This window comes from Schistocerca americana, chromosome 2, assembly GCF_021461395.2.
Source record: "Schistocerca americana isolate TAMUIC-IGC-003095 chromosome 2, iqSchAmer2.1, whole genome shotgun sequence".
Taxonomy (NCBI): Eukaryota; Metazoa; Arthropoda; class Insecta; order Orthoptera; family Acrididae; genus Schistocerca; species Schistocerca americana.
Genome location: NC_060120.1, coordinates 704,665,019 through 704,692,478, shown reverse-complemented (window position 1 = coordinate 704,692,478; position 27,460 = coordinate 704,665,019). Strand labels below are relative to the sequence as shown.

At 42.3% G+C, this 27,460-nt stretch overlaps 1 protein-coding gene across 3 annotated transcripts in view; it reads right to left on the bottom strand.

Annotated features, from left to right (window-relative positions):
- The window catches only part of LOC124594738 (esterase FE4-like), a 106,163-nt gene extending 87,118 nt beyond the window's left edge, over positions 1–19,045 (bottom strand). The window contains exon 1 of one of the 3 annotated variants that reach the window (XM_047133112.1): positions 18,924–19,045. The gene's annotated coding sequence lies outside the window, so the exon portion shown is untranslated. Of the gene's footprint in view, positions 1–7,897; positions 8,078–18,923 lie in introns of those variants that run through there. The other 2 variants (XM_047133113.1, XM_047133114.1) reach the window with 2 other exon arrangements.
- Between the last annotated feature and the right edge of the window lie 8,415 nt (positions 19,046–27,460).

Sequence of the window (27,460 nt, the reverse complement as noted above, 5' to 3'; positions counted from 1 at the left end):
TCTCTCTGCAGTGTAAACTTGTACGGATATGAAATATGATCATTAAGCAGTCTAGACACGGAGAGAATAGAAGCTTTTGAAACCTGGAGATACAGAACAATGCTGAAGATTAGATGGATAGATGACGTAACTAATGAGGGAGTACTGAGTAGAACTAGAGAAAGAATAAACTTGTAGCATAACCTGACTGAAAGAATGGATCGGTAGATAGGATACTTATGAGACAACACAGAATTATCAGTTTAGTACTGGAGAGAAATATGCGTGTGAGTGAGAGGGGGGGGGGGGGGGGAGGAGGGCGAGGGGTCCGGGATTGTAGCGTTAAGCGTTAGAACAAAAGATGAATAGAATAAGCAGGTTCAAGTGGATCTAGGTCGAAATAGTAATTCTGAGATGAAGAGGCTTACACATCGTAGAGTAGCGCGGAGAGCTGCATAAAACCAGTCTGCTTGAAGTATCAAGAAATTACGTGTTTCCTTATACAGAACAAAATATCACCAGATCTTGAACTAAAAGCCATTAATTTCACTCCGTGGTCCCCTAGTAAACTTACTCAATAAGACGGCATAGCGAGTACAGTGGTTGCCACTGTATCTGACCAACTACAGCAGCGTGCTGTAAAGACATCTGCACGGGAAATTTCTTGAATGAGTACGTACCAAGCGAGTTTACGCAGGGGTATCTTTTAAGGTGTAGGATTTCGAGTATGTCCCTTCCACTTGACTTTCACACTTGTGGCACGCCACAGACCAGCGAGTGAATTCCGATTCACCTTTGACGAAAAGCAATGTCAAAACATTCTACAACGCATTTCAAATGCCGGCCTTCACACAAGCCTTAAAGGAACGGCAAGGGATTTCATCGTCAAGATTTCTCATGAAGAAAATTTTTACGCTGAACGTAAGTGGATGGACGTAACTCATCTGCTAACATCCGAAATAAACCTTCGAAATAAATCTTCGCAGCGCTCATTCACAGTAGTGGATTTAGTCCATTTGTGTCCCCTTAATCTTTTTCTGTTGTTTGTTTTGTTTTTGTGACACGTTGAAAATAGTCAGACACGAATTGAATACTTTTTCCGTGCGCGTTCTTCCACAAAAGAAGTCAGAGATCCCAGAGCGAAATAGGATATGCGTCTTAGAATAACTGGATAAAGAAAAAGCGAACGCAGTGTATAAACAAGAACATAAATTGGTGAAACACTTTTCATTAAATAATCTTTCTCAGCAGGAAACTTACACCTCTGTTAGCGGAGAAAACAAAATGGAGTTGTCTTTGACGTCATTTGGCAACAGGAAGGAGAAAACAACGTATAACACAAAAACGCTCTGTAAATACAGTTTCAAATAATACTTAAAAGGTGATATACAGAGTGTTTGAAAGTCTTCACATTAAACACCTAGGGGAAATAGATCAGTTCATGTGGGATAACTATATTTAGAGACAAAATGTACACTACGCTTCCCAGTGAGGCTGCATTCACTCCTTGATCGCTCGCCCACGCTTATTCTCTCAGTCGTCTTCTGTCGTAGCGAGATGTCGTGGGCACTGGAGAAGTTAATATAGACGTTCAGCAAATCAACGGGTGTGGCGGAAAGCCGTCCAGCTGGGCCTTTTCTACCGGCGACCTCGTCTGGCTTCCGCAACAACAATGACCCCAGCGATGACAGCGGACAACCCTCAGGACACAGAAGTGTGTGGTGCAGAGCCCACACCTCCCGTTGCTGACAGATCTAAGGCGCCGCAGGGCGCACCGAAACTTCGACTGACGACGGAGTCGGCTGCCGCTATCATGTCGGAGTCCTCAGATGTTCGGCAACGAAAAGACCGTCATGAGTGGCTGACCACCCGGCCGTACACTGAAAAGCAACGGGGCAGGGAGCGCCGCATACGTCAACAGCACTCAGAGCCGCCGAAAGGCGAGACTCTGCAACAGAGGAGTAGACAATGGAACAAATGCCAAGCAACAGTGGCACTGGAAGACGACTAGCGCAAGAAGTAACCCGCTCCTAGCATTTCTCGTGCCAACAAAGGTTGCAAGCAGAAAGTGGTGGTCGACAAGCGAGGCTGGTCTCCACTCGCAGCCAGTCTATCAAGGCAGGCACGCTCACTGCAGTTGGAGAGTCGCGCCGAGACGCAGTTCAGAGGCTCCGAAGGCGCCTTCACGCTCCTGCAGAAGCGAGAAAATGACGCTTCGACATCAGCAGCCGCAATAGCGGACAATCTTAGCCCCAACCATGGTGGCCAGCGAGCTGCCGTAAGGTTGGAGCCGAGGCCACCACCGACCGTCGCTCGATCAAATGACAATATCGCAGATTCCTACATCAGGTACCACAGTGGCTCAAGTCAGACTTCACTGTAAAATCACCAGGAAAGAACCTCATGCAGATTAACCTCCGCAGCTACAACGACTACCGCAGTGTGACCAGTGGAGCACTCACAATCCAGTGGATGTTCTACACTTCAAATGTTCAAATGTGCGTGAATTCCTAAGGGACCAAACTGCTGAGGTCATCGATCCCTAGAGTTGCTCGAACCTCCGGCGGAAGGGGCCGCGCAATGTTCTACACTTGCGCCACAGAACCGGACAAGGTGATCACGGCTGTATTTCGTGGCTTCCCACATACAAAGCAGCCTTATCCCCTACAAGAAGAGCTCAAAAACCTCGAGATAGGGGTAAATACAGTGTTATGTATGAAATCACCAGACACAGGTGAGGACAGACCCACTGAACTGGCCATCGCCAGGGACGACACTGTAAATCAGATATTGTTCGCCGTGACCAGGATCTCGAAGATGGTAGTGATTGTAGAAAACCAGAAGCCACAGCTTTGGTGGCCTCAGTGCTTCATATGTCAGGGCATCGGGCATGTTCCAGGCAACTCCCGATGCCTGGTGCCTTCATTAACAGTACGTTTATGCTGCAGCCTCGCTATTGGCAACTCACTGCTCACTGCTGGCACATCGTAGCCTTGCTGCTCGCCAGGAGCCTTGCCACAGTTAAGCTGCAACCTCGCATCTCGTCGTTCGCTGGGAGTAATTACCCTGCAGCTGTTTATATACCTGGCAGACTGCTACCAGAGTCAAACATGGTACTGCTGGAGTGACCTCGAAGCAGACAATCATGGCTCAAGTTTCATGATATCCGACAATGGTCGTGGTGCGAAACACAAACAGGATTCATATCATCTCCTGGCGAGCATAGCAGCAGCAGCGCGAACAGCGATCGTGCAGATTAAATAGGCGAGAAGACTCAGTAGGCTTGTTCCATTATAGCCAGGCTATGCTGAAGAGCAGCGAGCAGCGAGGTAGCAGCATAAACACACCCTGTGTGCTGGCGGCCATCCAACCCAGCAGTGCACCCTGAAGAGAGAAGACGAACCATTGTCCGTGGACTGTGGCAGGAAACACGTGGATTGTTACCGCTGGCTGCGAGAAATTGAAACTGCGTTAGCTCGTCAGTAGGGAATACCCTACAGGACGCCACACAAGTCCATAGCAGCAGACTCCCACGGCCGTCCAGGCTCTAGTCAGGGCGACATGCCACGAGCGCGAGTAGGTGCGCAGTCAGACGTCCGCGCCCAGATAAACCTCAGGGTGCAAGCGAGGCGGGCGTCGTCGCCGGCGCAGAGCTGCCACAGCCGCCGGTCACTGACGCAGCAGCCGTGGCCACTCCACACTCTAGAAGACGGCATGCACCCACCAGCAAGCGCATTCTCTAGACGCAGGCGGGCTCTCCGCACGAGATGGACTTGCGGAATGGCCCGCATGCAGCAGAGTAGGCGAACTGCGCCCTCACCGCACAGAAAAATACCAGGTGGGACGTCGACACCGAGAAAGGTGGCGACAGTGGCCATGCTGTAGTCGTCGACCGTAATGTCTGAGCTGAATCGCTTTCCGGCAAAATGTTCTTTTAACCTAGGGAACAGGCGATAGTAACAGGGCGCCAAATCAGGACTATTGGGTGGGTAGGTGATTACGTTCCACTGAAACTATTGCAGGAGAGCAACGGTTTGCCGAGCGATGTGTGGGTGAGCGTTGTCATGGTGAATGTGTACGCCCTTGCTCAACATTCCTCTTCTCCAGTTCTGAATCGCCCGTTTGAGTTTTTTCAGAGTCTCACAATACCTGTCAGCGTTAACTGTGGTCAGAGCGATTCAGCTCCGACGAGGTGAAAGAAGAGGTTCATAACTTTCTGAACAGCATGGCGACGAGCTGGTATGTCATGGGCATACAAAAACTGCCATAGCGTCTACAAAAACGCATCGACAGAAATGGTGATTATGTGAAAAATAGCTAAATGTTCAAGCTGTAAACTGATGTAAACCATTGTAGAAATAAACAGGTCTATGTACTTATAAAAGAAAGGACTTCTTACTTTTGGGATTACCCTCGTAGTTTAGACAAGAAGAGAGTAGAAGCTTTCGAAATGTGATGCTACAGAAGAATGCTGAAGATTAGATGGGTAGATCACGTACTAATGAGGAGGTACTGAATAGAATTGGTGAGAAGAGGAATTTACGGGACAACATGACTAAAAGACATATTCTGAGGCAACAAGAGATCATAAATTTAGTATTGAAGGGAAGCGTGGTGGGTATAAACCATATAGGGAGACCAAGAGCTGAATACACTAAGCAAATTCAGAAGGATGTAGGTTGCAGTAGTCATTCTGAGATGAAAAGGCTTGCACAAGATAAAGTAGCATGGAGAGCTGTATCAAACCAGTCTCTGGACAGAAGACCACAACAATAACAACTGCGTGCGCTGCATACTACCTGAGTCCAGTAAACTGAGTGATTTTCAGCAAGAGAGCCTTAAGAATGAGTATTTCTGTATTCCTGACAACCCGCAAGGGGTTCGACATGTCGAAACCTGTACTGAAATTTTTCACAGTATTTAAAAAAATGTTAAAGTTACTTATTTATGTCTCACGAAGAATTTCATAAAAAATAGGTTTGTACAACCCTTCCTGCTAGGCAAGCCAATCTCCGAGTAAGCAAACGCAGCCGTGACAAGACAACATAGCGGAAAGTCCAAAGTGCATTCACTCGAATTTTAAGCACTTGAACCATACCAAGAATGTCTGAAGTCAATAATTGTTTGAATAACCTGCAGTTCATAATGACAACTAAACTCTTGCAGATGTAATTGCTACATAAGTGACTACCAGAGAAAAGACATTCAATTCAGTGTATGTTACATCCCAGATGATTTCCATCAACCGGGATGTTCGTTTATTGACATGAAATGCTTTATAGTAATTCCTATAGCACAGTTCTTATAATAATTTTTCAGTAACGTATATTTTACTAACAATGTCACACATTCTTGTTCATTCCCTGCAGTCGTCACAAAAATCCTAAATGTCTATTGAATGACGAAAACAAACGTTTTCTTCACACCAGGCACATCTGACAAAAGGAAAACTAACGTATTTAGGCACTTCACAGTAATTGCTAGTTTCATTTAGATAAAACTGTTATGTAGTAAATAATAGTCGTGGCCGTTGTTCTGAAATACAATACAGCCCGCTGATAATCATAAAATTACACAGATCTATCGGATACTGCATTGTCAGACAATTTTTGAAATTGCTTTACATCGTCGAAAAATTTCTTTATCGAGAGGCTGAATCAAACTGCTAGTTCCCGGTGGAATTCGAATTATATGAACAGTCTTTTCGTCGTCGTCCTAAAGACAGAAGTGTTGATATGTTCAGGCCAAGTGTCCAACAAAAGCAAAGAATTATTTTCTCCGGCTGCTCAGAAGACGTTTGGGATATAATACTGAAATTTATTCTCTTCCGTTTCTTCAGATTTCGCTACACCGATTACAAGATTTTTGCAACTAAATATTGTATTTAATTTTTGGTCCTAATTGGCCTTGAAGTTCCTGAAGACATTTATAAAGCTGCGGAAAAAGTAATCCACTGGTATTTATCAGCGGCATTGTTGATAACGAATACGTCTTAACTGCTAAGCGACTATGTTTTCTTTTTTCGCTCAAAATGATAAAGTGTGGTTTGCACGCAATTCCTGCACAATATCTGACTGATTGGCTTTACACACAGCACTTTAGGAAATAACAGGAAGCTTAGTCTTCACGTCAGCTACGAATTTCTCTATAGTACTGCCTATTAATGACCCCTTCTCCGCACGTTTACTTGAAGTAATCTTTGCAATTTTGCGACTTTCTTTTCCGTGTAATTTCCTGAATCTGTGTAACCGTATTGAAGAAGCCTGCAAATCAGTAATGTTCACGTCCCTTGCAATTCAGAGCGACCTGTCTGTCTGATCACCCTCGGTAACTGTGCACCGACTCTCAGGAGCAGTTATACATCTTTGGAATAGTTTCCCTTCTGCACTTTTGCGAGTTTCGTTTGGCGCATATTTCGTGCTTCGTGTAAATCTTTCTTCCATTTATACAGTTCATGTTCAGATTTTGCGAAACAAAACCGGCTTTGCACACTGCTTGAGTGTTAATCTACGTGGGCGCAGAGAGTCCGAAAATTGCATAGAGAACGAACACGAAGGGGAGCACAATACGCGACCAGAGCGAGGCACTGACAACGGAACACACAGATCAGAGCACTGGGCGAGACGAAGGCCTAGCCAGCGGGTGTTGTTGAAATGAGCGGCACGACAACCCGGCCAGGCCTATTGGAGCCGGCAGGTAAAAATCTGTATCAGTGGCTCTGCACGTGACACACTTCGCACGTACCCTCGCGGATGCATTATGTATTATCCCGCTGCGACAGCCACGCCAGCTCTGATGCCTTCATTTCGATGTCCATTTGCGGGAATACTAAAACTGTGATTAATGGAGGGGCAATATTTGCATGAATATTCTGGGAAAAAATTAATTTAAAGTTTTCAAAATTGCCACCTACGTTTCTAGTCCAAAAATAACTACAGCTTAATTAACTACAACATAGAGAGTGTGTTAATGAGAGGAAAGGACATATTACCACACATTGCGTTCTGATTACAAGTTTATTTTACAGTCAGGCTGAAACCACTGAGACTAAATACTTGATGACAAGATTCTATTTCTTGTGAAGTTATTAAAACAGAGACTGACGCCTCACCAATAGTTCGAATGTTTAACTGCAACATTATGGGTGACTTTTAGGAGAACGGTAATAGATTAGATTATTGCGATTACTGTGCGTTTCATTCACGAGTTTCTCGCTTCTGCAACTTCCATGTACGGTAGAATGACCCAAACCTGTATAATTACGAAAGGTTTAGAACAAATAATCTGAGATATTCAAAGCAACAAAATTGCTGCGTCTGATGTTAGCTAGCAGCAGTAAGAAGAAATGCAGTGGATTTCTCGCAAGAAAGTTAGAAAAATGTAAGAACTACCGTTCACGACATAAGCAAAGAATGTTCTTCACTTAATTACGAATTGGCCCTTAGAGAATGTATAGTTACAATTAAGCACTAACAGCTCGTACAGAAGCAGACAATTATTCTTTCAATGCTCCATCTGTTAATATATCGATAAAAAAAGTCTAATGTAAGATACAATAAAAAGTACCCACTGCAAGCATTAATGATGATTTACAGAGTATCAAAGCACATATTATAAAACATGACTGTATACTGATGCATTTCAAATTAGCGGCTCCTCGTCAGAGAAACTAGAGTTAAGTCGGGTTTGGTACTGACTGTCATTGAAATTGTGTGGCTGCTCCCGGTCCCTATCTGTTAATATTTTTTTTACTTATAAAGAAACTTCATGGGCTAAAAATTATTGTATTCCCTTGGCAAAAAAGTATTTCTCACGCGCTTCCTCTTGATCCTTTCAGTCAAAGACTGCTTCTGATTGCAATACGAAAGACAGTAGTGTAATGGCGGACATCTGTAGTAATCTTTTCAACATTACTTACACATCGATGTGATCACGCATCACACGGCGTCCCGAAATCTATGGGCGCACACACTGCCACACTTGAGCCCGGCACCCTGTACTTACCGTCTGTGCACTATACAGAGCACGACTGACCGACCAAACAGCTAGAACAAGACACGCCAGCACTTTGGGAACCTGTTTCCAAGAGACCTTTATCACAAATGTCAAGCACGTCGAACAGTACTCGGGTCTTATAGTAGCTTTCAGTTCGTTTCAGTATTATCTACTGGCATAAACGAGCATGTGTTTCCTGTAGTTTGGACGTTACGAGTGCGTCATTAGCCATGATGTTACTGTCATCAGTCGAGCAAACATGCAATATGCTATCTGATTAAGATTCCGTAATAGGCACTCACGTAAGCCTATTGTCTTTCGCGATATGCACGTGCAACGAGGAAAACCTGCCTCTCTGAATACTGAAAAGCCAAAGGGAGATATTGCTGATGGTGGCTCACTACAAACGACGCCTACCAAAAGAAAAGTTCTCTGGAGGTGAAATTTTTAAAATAATTATTTAACCCTTGTAACATCTTAAAACGAACCCTTCTCAATGTTTTAAAACTTTTGGCTGGAGAACGAGTGTAACTATTAACACTGGGAGCCTAAAAATAAATACAGAGGTGCACAATATTGAACTTAGACACATTCGAGCCCCATTCTTGATCTTAGCTGGAAGTATTTTTGAAGTAATAGGAATTTTTCTAATAAACGCTGATTTCCCTCTCGCATACTAATTATTTCATGGAAGTATGTTCCGTCTTCGCGGTTAAATGAAAGGCAGTTTGTTTTTGCCATAGATGTTTCGCATCTTTTATTTGTGAAGCACCTTCAGTGCCCTGCAATACAAGTTTGTTTACGCACACACACACACACACACACACACACACACAAACACACGTACACAAACGAACACACACACACAAACAAACACACAAACACAAACAAACACACAAACAAACACAAACACACACACACACACAAACAAACACTAACACACATTACGTTCTCTCATGTTTTTCAGGTTACCAATAACTTTTGTAGCACAAGTTTCGTACTGTTAAATTACAGTTTGATGTTACGATTTCCAGTGTAGTTAGTCCATGTGTTCACTCCATCCCCGTACTCCAATGGCCGATTTTCGACATTCTTTTCACCCATATTTATTACAACACTGTTTATTACACGTGGGTTTCAGAATAAGAAAGACACTCCATTTATATTTACAAAAAAATAGACAAACCTGATAAATAACAAGAAGCATGTACACAGGATGCGTCACGTAAAACGCAACACGCCTTTTATTTCGTACACATTTCGTACACATATCGAAACACGGTTTTCGGCAAATGTTAGAGTGTCAAAGAGCAAGTATTCTTTTATTCGGTTAAGCCACTACTAACGGAGATATTGAATCAAGTACATTTGATAAAGGGTACCGTATACTTTTTATAACTGCATTCGATAGCTCTTGAGAAGAAAATTACAGTGACGTAGCGTTTGTTAATGTTGCAGTTGAACCTCACCTAAAAAAATTCGATAAATTTTATACAATCTGAGAGGACGGTGACCGGAAACATCACCCAACAGAGCTCTCGTGCCCTGCTGTGTTAGAATTTCAACACGTTTCCCTGTTTACTTGTCTGAGCTGCAGGCCGCTCATTCCTGCTTCAACATTCGTTGCGTACAGCCATGTACATCCATGATGAGAAGTTGGATATACTACTTGTATATCGTGACGAGTGTCATTCGCATCCTGCATCGACAGAATTTCCATCACTATCATCTGTCACATGATCAGGCACTCGACGACCGTGATTTCGAACGTCATACAGATTTTTGTTGATTTGACCTTCAGTAACTGAGACGCGACCCTACGTTTTTCCAACGGGTGCTCTTTACCGATGAAGAAGCGTATACTAACGACGCTAGTGTAAATTTGCATAACATGCGCTACTGGGCAGCCGCAAATCCACACTGGCTTCGTCAGGTGCAACTTCAACGGCCGTGGAGAATAAACGTATGCTGCGGCATCATAGAAAATTATAGGACCGTAGTTCATCTCAGGCGTGCTAAATGGACATTCGTACACACAATTTCTGACGAACATTCTGCCGATTCTTCTAGAAGAGGTACCAGTGGATATTCAACAGAGTACGTGGCTCCAACACGATGGTCGTCTAGCTCGCTTGTCCCGTCTTGCAACGCAAATACTGAATGAAAAAATTCTGTTGTCAAATGGCCTGCGATGTCCCCCGATTTGACTCCTTTCGATTTCTTTCTCTGGGGAGAACTCAAAGATGCAGCCTATGGCGAAGCCCCAACTACCCCAGACGATACGTGCTGTCGAATTGCCAGTACATGCTCTGCCATACCATCTACTATAATTACATATGTTCATCGTTCTTTCGAAAGGCGATTGCAAATGTTCCTTTCAGACCATAATCAACAGTTTGAACACATGCTTGAATAAAGGATAAAGATATTTCTTTGGGAGACAAAATTTATGTTATGTGAGTTGGTTGGTTACGAAATCATTGTTACTAAACTGTTTATTTCATTTAGATGTGTACGAAATCACATTAAAATCTCAAATAAATCGACAGTGTGTATTGCACGTAGCTGGTAAAACTGTCATTACACGCTAACGTTCAGCATGAAACGACGATTCGTTAAGAAGAATACTTATTCTGCGGTGTACAGGTGGTCACCAAAGAATTTTTAATAAAATGTTTAGTTCATCGAATGAATCTCATATTATATATTTTAGAGCAGTGTAGGTAGAGACAGTTGTCTGACAACTCTACCTCTAAGAAGCACATAGCCACGAGCAGGAAAAGAGAGGTGCAATCGCCCTTCTAACATTTAGATATTTAATACAGTAGTTGCTTTTTGCAATACATAAGACCTCTTCATTTTTAAGAATGACCAACTAATTTCTCTGTTTGTGCTCACGTAATCTGGGACACACAAATGTGAAATAGTTTTCCTAAGTCGTTTGTGGTACACTAGATTCTAGCCTATGTCGTACATATAGAGTATTCGTAGGTGAAACTTTATCTAGGTCGTAAGTTGGTTCAAGGGGACATAAAGCTTTATTCTCGTAGCGCAGGACTACCTTATGGTATACAACTCCGCGGCCTGGTCCAAGACGCCTGTTTGGCAGTGTTTGCACCGCAAATACCGTTTCCGGCCACTGTGCTCTTACACTCTAGGACATTTCTGAGGAAATGACTAATGGTTTGTTCTGTGATCCTATGTTGCTGGTTACCAGCAACTAATTTAATGCAAAAGACGCAATGGAGACACCTTAAATCAACATATTCCTCACCGTAGCAACATACAGGATGATCAGAAGTAGTATGAATAGCTTATAAGAGTGTTGCATGGGAGGTTCCTCTGAGAAATAATTTTTAAGAAAAAATTCGACACATTGAAGCTTTTCGAATTTAATTATTTTTGAAATTAGCTAATCATATGGTTTCTCGCTCGGATTCAAGCAATCTGCAAGATGAAACTTCCTGGCAGATTAAAACTGTGTGCCCGACCGAGACTCGAACTCGGGACCTTTGCCTTTCGCGGGCAAGTTGGTAGAGCACTTGCCCGCGAAAGGCTAAGGTCCCGAGTTCGAGTCTCGGTCGGGCACACAGTTTTAATCTGCCAGGTAGTTTCATATCAGCGCACACTCTGCTGCAGAGTGAAAATCTCATTCTGGAATCTGCAAGATACCATGTGCGTCAGATGTTCTCATAGCGTAGATGATTGTGCACGAGGCTGCTCAGTCACTGGCTCAGGTTTAACCCTCACTACCACTCCATGTTAATTTTTGTATCGCTCTATTGTTTGGTTTGACTTTGCGCGCCGACGACCTAATTGGCTAACTTCAGCGCTAATTAAATCGGAAACGGCGCTACTTACCGAATTTTTTTTCTTAAGAATTATTTCTCAGCATAGCCTATACTGCAACAAACAACCGTACAACGTTTTCCCACTGTTTCAGACCATCCTACCGTGTAACATTACATTAGTATTTACTTGACTTGCAGATTCATTATTATAACTATTAGGAGTAGTATGTTCTTAGGTTGGTTAGTACCTCCAAGTACATGTGACAAGAGCAAGCCATTAATGCTTATTTTCCTGTGGAGAGCAAGTCAGATGTTAAAGTGTGGGTGCAAAACTGTTAGTTTACACTGACAGGCACAGTCGACTTAGTAGTGCAGTTACGATCATACAGAAAAGTCATCATCTTCAGTTCAAGCGTTGGGCCTTTTTCTGTTTAGCTTCCATGTCTTCCTTGACGTCTTCTCCCAGCTGCATTAAATCTTCTTACACGCAAAAAACATCAGATAGTAAATTAAGTGATGTGTTTAGGGGAAGACTATCAGAAACAGAGAAAAAACAACTAACACTATAAAGTGGGTGCATATTAAGGTGTCAGTTATCTCATCTGCAGTTATACACCAAACACATATTAAAAGAGCGTGTTTAAAAGTAAAGCACCCAGGTTTTTTCTCTGTTCTCAATACTGGTTGAGGTATTACTACTACTACTATGAAATATTGTAAGTTACACCCTTTACATAATTTTTTGAATAAATACAAGAACAACGAATGTTAAGATACATTTGAACACTCTATACAGTACTCTGAAATTCTGCAATTAAAATAATTTACATAATTTTTTGCATAGGTATGGATATCGCTAATACGCACTATTTTATGCATCACTTATAATCATTCCTATTAAATACAGGTATTAATGTGTCTAAAAATATCTTTGACTTTCATAATGCCTATCATTTACTTTCAAGTGAGGATTATGAATTTTTGCTGCATATGATCGATCATGCTACCATTTCTATACCTCATTTTAATGCTTCACTATGACTTGAATGGATACGAGGAGGACTTTAAATTTTCTGCTTGCAAAATTGAGCTTGTTCCACCATCCTGGATTCTGACTGGCTGGAATTAGACGGTGCAGAAGGGAGAAAGCAAGAGGAAATGGGGAAAAGGGATGTTGTTTGATGATATCACTGATAAGGAAGTGTGGTGCTTTATACTACAGCGATGACATCATGCGTTCAGGGTTCATTCTCTATGTCTCTGCATGTAGGCAGCCCAATGTCAGGACGTCAGAGTGTTCTAGTTAGTAGATATATACATGATTAAGAAAAACAGCAACTGTTACGTTTTTCGAAATTCCAATAGCCTCGAAAATTAAAGAAGTAAGGTTAGCTGATGAACGACGTATGTCATAATGGTGCACAGCGCTTCTATAAAATGCGGTAGTTTACCGTCTGTGTAACAACGTTGTTACGCTTTCCTGTTGTTCCTAATGTAGAGAAACCACAGATATTCTCGCCATTGGTGACAATATTATCACTGCTTGTGCCTCTATGGCGCCAGTGGCAGACAGGACTCATTTGTCAATCGGCATGGCGTGGTCCTCTGGGTCTGACACTGTTGTAGAACGTTACATCCCTGATTCAGCTACCCATATCGATGTCGTTTTATGCACCTCGAAATGTATATCTCGCCTTCAGAAACCACGCACGAGATTTTCGTATTCTCTCGATAGCTATGAGCGAACTACAGAAAAAAATGAGCATGACCTTTTTGCAGGAAACTGAATGTAGTTAAATTTTGTTCTGGGATACGCTTTCGCTGGAGGCCGCGGTTTACAAGTCATTCAAGAAATACGTACAAAACTGACCTTCAAACGCACCACTGCCCCAACTCGTCACTCAGCTGTTAGGATTTCTAATATGTCTTTCGTGGCACTCCCTCCTACAACTGTTCAAAAATTTTCTACTCACAGTATTTCCGGTATTCGACCTTTTCTGGTCTGTATTCATTGTGATATTACCCTACCAGAATAGTCGTGCACTGCGTTAACGTTATTAATTTAAACGGGCCCGTGAGAGTAATGTAAGAGAAAAAGACTTTTGTAAACGTTACGCTGTTGCCATTTCGAAGCAAACTTAACACTTACAAGAACATCAGTTTCGTAGTCACAGGGCCTGACGAATACAACGATGTAATGATGTGATTGTTTAACTAATGCTGTTAAAATTTAGGAAATTGTTAGATAAAATTTTCATGAGCCTCAAATTTATAATTTTTAACTACTCGACTACACCGGTGGCGTAATAAGACCAGTCAATGAAGACCATAAAGGTCGTAATATGGGAAATAAATGGTACAGCCGTAATTTTTTGTACAGTGTTAGACGGAAATGTCATGAACAACGTACTAAAAATTCTGACAAGTGGGAGGTGAGTCTGAGAATGTGGGTGCGTTTGAAGATCACTTTTGTACGTTTTTCTTGAATAACTCGAAAACCACGACCTCTAGTGGGAACGTATACCGGCGCAAAATTTAGCTACATTTAATTTCCTACAAAAGGTACTGTTCCTTTTTTTTTCTAGGACCAACAGTTCTCGCATGGCGAACAGTACAGTATGAAAATCTCGCATGTTGTTTTTGAACACCAGATATAATATTGCTGGTTGCATAAAATATCAGTTAGGACAGCCCTATCATACTGCGTATACGAGGGCCTGCTGAAAAGTAATGTCTGCGAATTTTCTATGTTAAATCTATTCTTCGCGTCTACATATTTACTTCTCAAACATAGTCATTCTGGCGACGAACACATTTCTCCCGAGAGACCAACTTGTTGATACCGTCACCGAAGCAAATCTGACTCTGTTGACAGAATCACAGCCACAGCTTTGCTTACACAGCTTCATCACTATCAATGTGAAGTCCTCGAAGCCGTTCTTTAAGTACTGGAAACAGATGAAAATCGGATGGGGGTCAAGTCGGGGGATGATCGAAGACAGTGACTAAAGGCGTCAGATTGTTGCTGATGTCGTAGCACTCATGTGGTCTGGAACTATCACGCTGAAGGAGAGGGTGCCCAGAGTGGGGACGAACTCTTAGAATTTGTGCTTTCTGCTTCTTGAAGATCTCGCAGTATTTTGCACAGCTTGTGGTGGTGCCTTTAGACATGAATTCAAAATACACCAGACCTTGAGCATCCCACAACATTGTGAGCATAGCTATGCCTGATGCTGGCATGTCCTTGAACTTTTTTAACGTCGGTGATTCTTTGTGGCGGGACTCCATTGGTGCTATGTTGTTTTTGGGGTCGGAATGGAGAACCCAGCTTTCATCAGTTCAAAATGCAAAAGAAATTGTTGAAAGATGTCCAGACACCTCTGTTTCATGTCAGGAATAAGTATTCGACGCATGCACCGTGCGCCCAGTTTACTATACTGCAGTTGTGCAATGATGGCCTGTACACGCTCTTCTCGTCATACGCCACACTCACCTAATAGCTGTGTCTGTGTAAAAGTGGCTCAAATGGCCCTGAGCACTATGGGACTTAACTTCGGAGGTCATCTGTCCCATAGTGTTCAGTGTGTGTGTGTGTGTGTGTGTGTGTTATCTTTCCTACTCCTGACGGAGAACCGGGGTATTCAATTTGCATGTACGCCGCCTGTCCGTTGCAGTTTGCCTTGAAAATGGCGGGGTGTTCTTCCGCCGAAATATCGGCGGTCGCTGAAAGTATTACCTGGCTGAATTCCCGGAAGTTATTTGAAAGTTGTATACGCCAGGAGAAACTCAGGTCTCACTTCTATAAGGTTTTGTTATTGCTTTTTTATTTGTGTTTGTCAAATGCAAATGTGTTTATCTTCTTTATTTTCGTTTTCTTGTGGTTGTATCACAGAAGTAAACCAGTTTTGTTTCTTATTATGTCCATTTGTAACAACAAAGCAACACGCAACATTCACTGTGACCACTGTATGTAATGGCTACTTCACTGAGGTAGGGCGTCCACTGTGCTATTATTATTATTGTTGTTGTTATTATTATTAGAGGCAATGGTCGAATGCAAAGCATTTGCCACCTGTAGCCTTCCAATTTCTGCTAGTTCAGAAGTAACGAGTCCAGCAATCAAGTGATTTTCAAGCAATACGTATTGTACACACATTTTAACTTAGTTCATTGTAAATAGGATTGCAAAGAGTGGATAAAGTCATCTAGGGAGATGAGTGCTGTAGAGGAACCATGTTATGTAACAAGTGTCTACCGTCAATGTATTTTGTTTTCTGAGAAGGAGCTGTAAGTAGTACTCGCGATGTACTCTGTATTGCTTCATCCATACATATTATAAAAATGGAAGTATGTATGACTGTGTGTATGTATGTTCCACATCTCCTCCTAAACCACTGGAGCAATTTCAAATAAACGTGGTACTCATTTCCCTTCCTGTCAAACAATAATCATTGTTTGGTAAGAACTACCTGTCTAATATAGTTTAGTAGTTACGATACCATAAACAATGAGATGCGTGAAAAACAGCCGCATGACCTTTAAATTTATTACTTCCGTGTTACTAACTCTATTCCCAATAAATCTGACAGACAGTATCCACGCTTGTTCCTAAATGCACCGACAAAACTATATCATGGTGCAACATATAATTTTCTTTGCTACTAACTCTTCTCACAACACAATGACACTGAATGTGCCTACAAATATATCATCGTATGACACATAGGTTAGGAGATATGACGTCATAAACACCGACAAGGGAAACTCCCCATCAAAACTCAACACAGATCAAGCATGAAAGCAGGACGAAGGTGTACTGAACTGTGGAAAAAAAAAGCAAAATAGAAATAGTGAACGTTCCAAGCACAAGAAGTGCAATATAGAGCGGCATGAAAAAGAATGGCTTCGTGGTTAAGTGGTGACGGTGTTCAAACCTCTCTCGTGTCATTTTTTTCCCTTTTTTTCGCTAAGAGCTGTTTTCGGATTTGTTTATGTGTCGTGGTGTAATGTCCGTCTGCAACAGCGAGGTGTAAGGAAAGGACCTATAATAACAGTTGATTTTGTACAACTACTCTATTAGCAGACGAAAGGAAGTGGCTTTCAAATGGGAACCGCAAACGTTTGATGATAAGACGAAAAGTCAACCGAATCCTCCACCGCAAACCATGTCTGGTGTGCCGCACACAGCATTAGTGACGGTGTGTGTGTCATATGATAGAAACTTCTTGCCGACGCACGTAACTTATTCAGTTTGTGAGTGCGTGAGATACGGCTCCTTGCCCTAAATAAATGTTCATATAAATTTGAATATGATCACGCCCAACGAAATGATGAAAATATAATAGTCAGTCACTTAAGCTGCAACAAATGAACACAACAGTTTGATAATCATACAGTTTTTCTGTGCCTTATCAAAACATATGTTTTTAATGTTTTTGAAATTAAGTTCCGTTTTGGGAAGTTTGTTGTAACATAGTTCTCACCCGTCTATTTGTCGTTTTCATTTCTGTGAGACGTTTTTATGGTATCTCGCCTGCTCTCACTATTTGTCACATTTACTTGTGGCGGTAACGTTTTCTTACCACATGACTCATATTCCATAACCAATGCATAGTATGACAGTTGCCGAGACTACAGAAATAGAACAAACATTTCAATGACAGGACCGACAGCTCTTAACGCTATGAAATAAGTAAATAAGCGGCAGGAGGGAATTTCGAACACGGGTCGGCCGGTTTACAGCCCAACACCGCGACCACTTAATCACGACGCCGCGGCTTTTCAGATGCGCTCAATATTGCAATTGCTAAGCTTGGGCCGTTCACTGTTTCTATTTTGGTTTTCTTTTCACAGTTCAGTACACCTTATTCCTGTTTTCATGCCTGACCTGTGTTCGGTTTTTGACGAGCTATCTATCGGGCTATCTTAGCAATAAATCTGATGGGGATGCGATGGAGAGTTTCCATTGTGAGATGCGTGAAGAACTGCCCCATAACGCACGAAGTTATAATACTTTTATTCTTTACTACTAAGACACTCCTACAGTCGAGTCAACTTAAGGAAATCTATATCATCTGGCAGCGTTCTTAACAGCTTTGAACTGTGAAGCGCATACGGCTGCAAGCGAAAACAACAACCGCGTGTAGAGAGCTATGAAGAGACATTATCAAAGAGACGTTTACAAAATTGCGTTGTAGACATACGAAGCAACTGCGCCTGGCGTATAGAAACTGTCTGGAATCATCTCACGCCGAGTCTACTTATAAGGTTTCGTTTCTAATGTAGAATTGGCAATGAGAATTTCTGGGTAGTTTCGGGTTTGTCAGACCAAAGTTTGGTTAAGCGCTAATGCCGACGATGGTCGCGGGAATGGTGGTCCGTGGGGGGAGGGGAGAGAGGGGGAGGGGGGAGAACTAGCTAATATCCGATTGTACTCAGAGGTAATGGTCTCGTAAAGCTTGGAAACCACTGTACTAAAGAGACTGCATACACTACGCTTGGTCGTCCTCTTTTGCAGTACTAGTGCGCGGAGTGGGATACTTACCAAATAGGATTAACAGAGTACATCGAGAAATTTCAAAGAAGAACAGCGCGTTTAGGTTGAAGCCGACCTACATAAGTAGAAACGATCATGACAATAAAACAAAGGACGTCAGAGTTCCAAGAGAAAGATATAGGTGTTCGTTCTTTTCTTTTTACGCGTGCTTTTCGCAGGTGGAATAATAGAGAATTATTGTGAAGGAGGTTCTATGACGCCTCTGCCACGCACTGAAGTGTGATCTGCAGATTTGCCATGTAGATGTAGATGGGGGCATTGGGTATAAGTGATTTTTTGAAAAAATATTCAAATGTGTGTGAAATCTTATGGGACTTAACTGCTAAGGTCATCAGTCCCTAAGCTTACACACTACTTAACCTAAATTATCCTAAGGACAAACACACACACCCATGCCCGAGGGAGGACTCGAACCTCCGCCGGGACCAGCCGCACAGTCCATGACTGCAGCGCCTGAGACCGCTCGGCTAATCCCACGCGGCGCTTTTTTTAAAATAAAAGTTTGGGGCAGTAAAGAAACTCGCACGAAAGCAGTTAGACGACTCGTGACAAGAATAAAAAATCTTAGAAACAAAGCAAGTAGATACTACGGTCTGACTCACCAGGACGAAATGGGTTGGAAGGGCTGGCGGTCCTCGTCGCGAGACCTGCAGTGCGCCGCGACCGAGTACACGCAGTGACAGCGGCTTCTCCGAGCGCAGACGAGCGCGTTTCGCTAAGGAGGATGTGCCCTAAGCGGTCGTGACGTGGGCTGGCGCGCCCAGCGTGGGCAACTCTGACTGCCCTGCAAAACAAGCTGGTGCCGCTCTGGGAAGGGCGGCCCTCGCTTAGGGAGGAAAGGCCCGTCTCAGCTGGTGACAAGCACTGAGTGACGCCCAACCTTGACCGCTTCGCTCCCGCGTTACGTCCTGACGCAGACTGCTTCTCACGCATACACCTACACTCATTAATAGTAATTATTCTCCCTGCTATGACAGGTTGTCACTCCCGTCACCTGGGAGTGATAATTACTATTAGAGCCGCATCAGATGATAGCGAGTTTGTAACTCCGGAATACAAGGGAGGTAATGACGTCGGATGACAGCAATAAAAAAGATACTTTCTCACTGTGAGCTCACGTAAGGTCCGTCACGTGCCACTCAGGGCGAAGTGGTTATTTCATAACTGCAGAGGAGGACGTGTTGGAGCCTTAATTTAACGAAGATGACATGTACAAGGTTTTCTAAAAATAAATACAGTTCTCACAATAATAAAGTTATTACCCGAGGATGACGACGGACCAAGGGGAATTAGAAGTAGACTAGTGCAGGCAAAAGGGGCCATTCTCGCCAAGTAGACGTCGACTAGTATCAAACAAAAACCATAATTTGGCAATTAAATTTCTGAGAGTGTAGGTCTGAAGCACTGCACTGTGTGGAAGCGACACACGCACTCTGTAAAACTGGAAGAGAACTGAACCCTCTGACATGTAGTGTTGCGTAAGCAATGCTGAAAACGAAGGAGACTGATAGGACAAGAACCAAAGAGGTTCTCCGCGGCATCGGCGAGGAAAGGTATGTGTCCAAAACATTGACTAGAAAGAGAGGTAGAATGGAAGGATAAGTGTTGTGAAATCAACAAGTAGTCTCCATTGTACTAGAGGGGGCCATACAGAGCAAAATTTTCGGGGACTGCAGACACTAAACCTCTTTGTAATCCCGAAATTAGAGCTTTTTCAACGACAGCGTTAAACCAAAGGCTCGGAAGAATTACATGCAGAAATCAATGTAGATAGAAAACGATCTATGTTCTGCACAGATTTTAACCTAAACTTTGAGTTTGAGCAGTTGTTTCCCAAATTATCCACAGAAATAGCAATGCCCAATAAAGAGAATGCATAGCAACAGGTATAAGAATGTCCTGCCAGACCATGAAAAATCTCAATTCCATAAGAAAAATCCGTTACCAAAAATACAAAAAGATTTGCAAGATGCTGTCGCTTACCCTAAAAATGTGTGCAAATGACAAAACAATACTAAATCCTGAAAGTAAAATTCAAAGCAGTCAAGAAACAGGGGGGAAAAAAAACAGAATCACAGTACGAAGCCTGAGTTTCTGTCGGCGTGTACAATGTTCAAGTAACTTCCGGGACTGCGTCCGGGTGACGTCTTCGACAATCATCGGTATTCGACAAGTGCACAACCTAGGTATGCAGGACATTTCTGATAAGATAAAACACACACACATATACATATCGTAATCATTAGCGCCATCACACAACCAAACACGACCGACGTCAGAAGTTATTGACAGAGGAAATTAGTAACGAACGGGTGAAGTAGCATTAACCTTGTCCCTCTGTACTTTGAGAAGCCAGAGAGCATTCCAAGCAGAATTTAAGCAAAAACCTCTATTGGTAAGGTGACTTCCTAATTTAATTTCAACTGCTTCCTTAATAACACTGTCCCAATAGCTGGAAGTACGTGCCAGAATTTAACCCTTGCTGTACTCCATAGGATGGCCCTTGCCAAGACAATGTTCTGCTATAGCAGACTTGCCTGGCTGTTGTGAGCGTATGTAACGCTCAGACTTGGCACAGCGGTCCTCCGATGTCCTGATAGTCTGACAAATATGTAACATGTCACAACTGCAACGAATACGATAGGCACACGCGTTACGCAAACCAAGATCATCCTTCACGAATTCTACAAAGTACCTAATCTTAGATGGATATCGAAAAACACATGTCACATCATATTTTCTCAACATACGACCAGCCTTGTTGTAAATGCTCCCTGCGTAAGGCAAAAAGACTGTAGAGTTCGATGCCACCTCGGTATTATCATCACTCAGCCGGTGCACTCGATACTGTAACGCACTTCTGATCTGTTTTTCCCTACAACCGCTCTGACGAAAGGAGACCTCAACATGGGCTTTCTCAGCTGAAAAAGTCTCAGCGTCTGATATGACGTGGTACCTGTGAACCAAGGTACAAAGCACCCCTTCACATTGAGGCGGATGGTGACAACTGTCACCCTGCACATCCAAATGAATGTTCTTCCTTTAAAAGTATGTCCCAACGTTCCATCAAACGTGCTCCTACCAACACGTCAACGAAGGGAAGGCAGCCATCCTTTTCCAGCGCTATAGTGAAAAGAATACTCGAGTGGATTGAATTCAGTTTTCCTAAAAAGACCCGTTCAAATTCTCACTACCATGAACCTAAACAACAAAAGTATCGTTTACATACCTGAAAATATACTCAGGTTTCGACTCGAACGGTCGTTCCTCGATGACAATAATAACTGACAACAGGCTCCCAACCCATCTGCCTGCTCATAGTACAGCTCACTGAATAAAAAGCAAGGGGACGTCAACCCATGTTGAAATAGGTTCGTTAATTCAACAGGAAATCCAAGCTCAGTTAACTGTAACACCTCAGACAGAGGAACGCGAGTGAAGGGAGAGACCACATGAAAACTTACTAGAATATCAGAGTCACTTAAACACATTCCCTCTAATCAACTTAAGAAACGCGACGAGTTCTTAATGTCATGTTAATACCGACCTATTAGAAGGTTCAAGGTGTTTTGCTATACGATATATCGGAGCACAGTCGACCTAAGAGGAACCCCTTTCTTGTGGATCTTCGAAAAACTATGTAACCTAGAGGGGACAGCACGATAAGAATTAAGACTCCTGGTGGTCTCCAGTGACAAGGAACTTTTCTTCAAAACGTTGTTATTCTTTCTGTCAACATCTTTTGTAGGAGCAGCACCGATACTGCGATAAGCTGACTCAAAATGTAACATTGTTTTTTTTAATGTAATCCTGCTTTTGCAACACAGCTGTTGCATTGCCCTTGTCTGCCGGTAAAATAACTATATCTGATTCCACTCTGCACAAACAGAAGGCAGCGCTCTAAGCTGCTGTGTGTTACTCTTGGTTTGACATGCCCCAGTCAACACACGGACATGCTTCCTTCCTAACATCCTCTGCAGCATCAGGACTTAGTTAAGAACAGCCTGTTCAGAAGAGATTAAAAAAACAGCAAGTGGAAACCTTTCGGGAGTCAGTGCAAAATTTAAACCTTTCCCTATCACGGATAAATCTAAGTCGCCAAAGAGATTTCTCCGTGAGAGTGATCTCAGAACGTAGAGGTATAGGATTAGACTCCGAGGCACAGAAACCTTCAGTTACAGAATGAAATTCCCAGTCAGGCTGCGACCATGGAGTGCCTTGCAGCCAATCCCAAGAAAAGTCAGAATCTATCATTTATCTACATAGTTTTATTTTCTTGGCCACGTATGGATGATATTAACTTAAATCCATACCAAAAGGGAGTGGTTTTATTATCACTGAAGCTACTTTTGCTAATGAATTAATATTTTACTTACTGATTCTGAAACTATAGCCGTGAATGTCACGAGAAAAGCTAAAGTTCCACGTCCTTGGGCCTGACAGACCGCCGTGTCGTCCTCGGCCAATGGTATCATAAGATGCGGCATGGATGGGATATAGTCAGCACACCGCTCTCCATATAACTGCCGGCTTTCTTGACCTCGAAACCGCTGCTAATCGGTCGAGTATCTCCTCAAGAGACTGAATGCACCCCATAACAGTCCTTCCTCCAAGCAAAAATTCATGCTCGTATCGGAAATCGAACCTGGCTCCCTCACATGGCAGCCAGCCGCGATGGCCACTCAGCGACGGAGGTGGACGAGTACATTGATATATTCCTAAGAACTATCGGAAACCAGAGAGTAACAAGCAGCCAATGAAAGTATACGGTAAAACATCAGAGACTGAAAACCCCTGGCCTAATGAATTTTCCAGTAAATGTAACTAATCCTGATTTCTTTTTAAAAAAAGAAAATAATTTCGAACAGGGCTTCTTAGGTCTTCTCCAAAATACCAAAGTAGTTCCATTGTAGAAATTTTCATAATGATTTTACAAAATCAGGCATCAACATCAAGGAAAAGGTTGTCACATTGACAGACTGCCAAGTCCGCTGGTTGTCTCCTGAAAAAGGCACTACAGTGTGTAAGTAATAAGGACTTAAGAAACTGGAAGCATTTATCCCAAGTATCTAAGGGCATAAAGACACACACTCCAGAAACAGGTCTGTTTTTGAAAGTTTCAGAATATCTCTATCCAGCAGGAGTGCATGGTTTTAAAAAACTTTTCCTTGGACACTTGAAAGGTAACTTCAAAGCCACTACCCATAAAGCCTCGCTGGAATACATCGCCCCGTCCATTCATTTAGAAGAGAATTCATTTACGTTGTTATTATTTTGAAATACAGAAGACGTGATCAATAGTAAAGATAATAAATGAAAATTGAAACTGCAGCTTTCTTATTTTCACTTAATCATTGCAAAGTACTAGAAGAAAATCAGTAAACCACCTAACCAACACGATATGCGTTCCAATCAGCCGCTATGGAATTGCACTAATGTGCACACATCCGACCTATTCTATCTCATGTTGTTGTTGTTGTTGTTGTGGTCTTCAGTCCTGAGACAGGTTTGATGCAGCTCTCCATGCTCCTATCCCATAACACCCGTGATTCTAATCGTGAATCGTGAATCTAAGCGTGTGAAATTGCATCTGGGTATTAAGACCTAGAAGTGGTCTTGTTAGAAACGAAGAATATCAAATAATAATCAAACAAACTCCCTGAAGCATTTGAAACGTCTGTGGAGTATAGGAAAGGGAGATTAAGATTTTTGCGTCCAACTGAGTACGATGTCATCAGAATACTAGTACAGTGTCTAGTTGGTGAAGGGATTCGACAGTGCCCTATCTTAAGGAACAGCGCGGCATTCGCCTTAAGCGATTCTGGGAAGTCAGAGTAAACCTCAAACCTGTTGACAGGACGGGCTTTACCTGAGCGAGAAGGCGTAATAGGTTCAGACCGGGCCATTCAGTCTTTGTTCATACCTCTGATATAAAAATAACGGTAACATTCGCTGTGACTTTTCTGATGTTATTTCTCTTCTATTTAAACAAATCTGATATTACTAACATCGTCATTGAAACGAAAAAAAAAACGAAAAAAGTGTAAATTAGAATTAACCAACACGATATGCGTTCCAATTATCCGCTACGGAATTGCACTGATATGCACACATGATATCCCATGTTGTTGTTGTTGTTGTGGTCTTCAGTCCTGAGACAGGTTTGATGCAGCTCTCCATGCTTCTATCCCATAACACCCGTGATTGTTGCTATATCTAAGAATAAAAAAAACACTAAGCATTTCTTTTTCTGAGAAATAAATGCAATTATTGAAACTAAGTGGAAAAAACAAATCTCATTACTTGGGGTAAATATTAATTAAAATTAATTTGAGTTGTAGTTTTGACTTGTCCGTTTTGACCTAGTGACGTGGCGCAGTGTTAAGACATTGGATTCTTCGGCAGATAACATATATATGTGTATCTACTTATACAAGGGCGTACTGAAAAGTAATTTCTCCGAATTTTTTATTCTGTTCTCAATATAGATTGAGATGCTACATGGAACGCATGTTACTCGGTTGACTTTCCCGCTTCGCTGACGCAAGTTGCACTGCTCTGCCGATAGAGGGCTCCGAATTGTAGAGTGTAGACATGGCGGTGTGTAACGTAACTATGTCGCTGCGTGAGAAACAACGTGCTGTGAGTGGGTCCATACATGCGGCAAGCTCTCTTCTAGCATGACAATGCCAGACCACACACAAGCTCAGCCACATCTGCAGTAATCCGACGCTTTGGGTTCACTGTGATCGAACATCCTCCGTACCGTCTCGACTAGGTCTTACCCGATTGTCATCTGTTTAAAAACATAAGAAATCCTTCGAGGACTTCAGTGTGATAGAGATGAAGCCGTGCAAGCAGAGGTTAGACTGCACAATCATGGTATCAAGAGACTGGTCTCTCATTGGTAGAAATGTATTCATCCCCAGGTCGACTATGTTTGAGAAATAAATATGTACACATGAAGAAAAAAGATGTAGAATGTTAATGAAGTTTGTTTTATTTTAATACTATTAACAGTTTTCACGTAAAAAATTCAGCGACATTATTTTTCAACACGCTTTCGTATATTGTAAAATTATACCATAAGTAGTTAACTGTTATATCGTAATGTTCCCTATACAGCTTGACAAATCTGATGGTACCGTGTGCTCTCTATCTTCAATTTTTGTGTGCGCATTACTTTTCGAACTGTAACAAATGTCGTGAAATTTGTCGTAACACCGCTTCTAGAGCATTATTCGGCAAATAAACTATGGTTGTAAACATTTTGTACAGCTCTATTATTTATTATAAATGGAGACAGATGTGTATTAGGAAGTTACGCAGCTATGCATGCACAGCGTACAATGCGGTATAAAATTTTCGTGACTTTTTAAAAACCATCTGATCTGCTTTAGTGTTTACTCTTAAGACGCGTTGCGAGGCCATTATACGAAACCTAGACGTGTCGAGTATCAAATTTTGGACTTCAGTTCCAGATCTTTGCCAAAAATTGATAACCAGTGCATGGGACGTAAGATGCAACAGACTCAATTCATTGTTAGACTAACGTTGCAAAAATTACCAGTCCTACGCGTCTACGTTAAAGTGATGCGGAAAGCATCTTTCCACGGAAGCAGCTTCGTAATTCAAAATTTTGCGAAACACTTAACTTTGTGTTATGATGTCGACGAACGAGTCGTCGCCTATGTTGACTGGTGGCCAATGCTAAACAGAAACATATAAATCACAGCAGGTTTGTCAGTAACGTCGATACGGTGCTGGCTGCATGGTCTGGATCTGCAACGACTAAAATAATTAGAAGTCGTTGGTAAAAAATAATATATATTGTACTTAACTGGTTGTACAGGATTCTTCTTGGCTACATACATATGATTATAAACAAATAGCTATTGAGGCCTCACTTAGGCCATACGTTACAAAGCGCCTTGTTAGAGGTTGCTTCCTATCAGCTGAAGACTATGCTACTTTACTACTACTTCACGTCCCGAGCAAGAGTGGACGAGAGCTCGCTAGAAACTCGATAGAAATCGCGGAGCGGTGATAGCGTCGCTGGTCGCACTTGCGGATCCAACGATACTAATACGGACCGCAGGTCAATAACTGCAACCCGTAATAAGTATGGTATCGAACGTTGAGACCACACTTTGTTTGAATTGGATAGTCAGCGATTGTGACAAATGTTAAAATTTTTTATAATAAAACGGTCCCAACCGGATAAAGATGTTTCTTATTAGTGAACAGAGTCGACCATTGTTCTGGTCATCATCAGACCGCTTACTACATTGGGAGTCTGCAGACGATGGCGAGGAGCAGGGACCACTATAGGAGGCATATAAGCACTGCTCCAGTAAGTACATGCTTCCTGGAGTGGCACCTGCTCCTCGCCAGCGTTAGCAGACTCCCAATGAAGTAAGCGGTCTGATGATGACCAGGACAGGTGTCGAAACCAGCCAACAGCATATAAATAAACATCTTTATGCGGTTGCGATTGTTTTATTATAAAGAAATTAGCGTTATTCATCAGGTTGCCCTCCATGGGGTGGGTGCACGCAACGACTGTGGTTATATTGGGTTAGATAGAGCAGCCATCAGTCGTAGAATTAAGTTGCTTTCATATGACATTTATAGTCACAACGCATATCAGATTTCGACCTGTGTCAGCTCAACGTCGTTGAACTGTGTAAGCATTCACTTGAGCACGAACAACTGCTACAATTCCGCACTGCATTGATAATGACCTGACACAGGTCGAAATCTGATCTGCGTTGTGACTATAAATATCATATTAAGGCAACTTAATTCTACGACTGATTGCTGCTCTATCTAACCCAATTAGTATTATGATTCTATCACCGAAAAATAAAGTAAGAATTGTCACAGTTAAATCAAGAAACTTTATTATACAATTGCTGTTGTTTGAGTAACAGGAAGGATTACTTCATGTCCATCTGTCTCCGCTTAAAATGGTACGGGCTAGAAATGTGTGAGGTTTTGTATATCTTATTTGACTCTATACCCATCATGTTTGAATTTTTGTAATGAGATATTTTCGCCGCATGGTTGGCATTCCAATACAATTCACAGAAGAAATGTCATTTGTTCGTTGGAAAATGACCGTTTAGAAGAACACATG